This window comes from Myotis brandtii, unplaced genomic scaffold (assembly GCF_000412655.1).
Source record: "Myotis brandtii unplaced genomic scaffold, ASM41265v1 scaffold134, whole genome shotgun sequence".
Taxonomy (NCBI): domain Eukaryota; kingdom Metazoa; phylum Chordata; class Mammalia; order Chiroptera; family Vespertilionidae; genus Myotis; species Myotis brandtii.
Window position 1 is genome coordinate 1,024,822 of NW_005354756.1, and position 253 is coordinate 1,025,074.

The following is a 253-nucleotide window of genomic DNA, read 5'->3' on the forward strand; positions in this document are numbered from 1 at the left end:
CCGGCCTCGTGGGGCTGCCCCTGGCCCCCGCCCCTGCGCTGTTCCCCGCGCTGCTGGGCACGGAAAAGTACCGACAAAATACCCAAACCGGGACCCCTCCCTCCCCCGCGCGATGATTTATTCTAGCGCTTCTGTTCGGCTCCCGGCCGGTCGGTCTAAGGCGAGGGTGGGACTCGCGCCGGCCCGTTCGCCGCGAGCGCAGTGAACGTCCAGGCGTCGGGTTCTGCAGGCCCGGCCGCCCGTAGAAAGTACC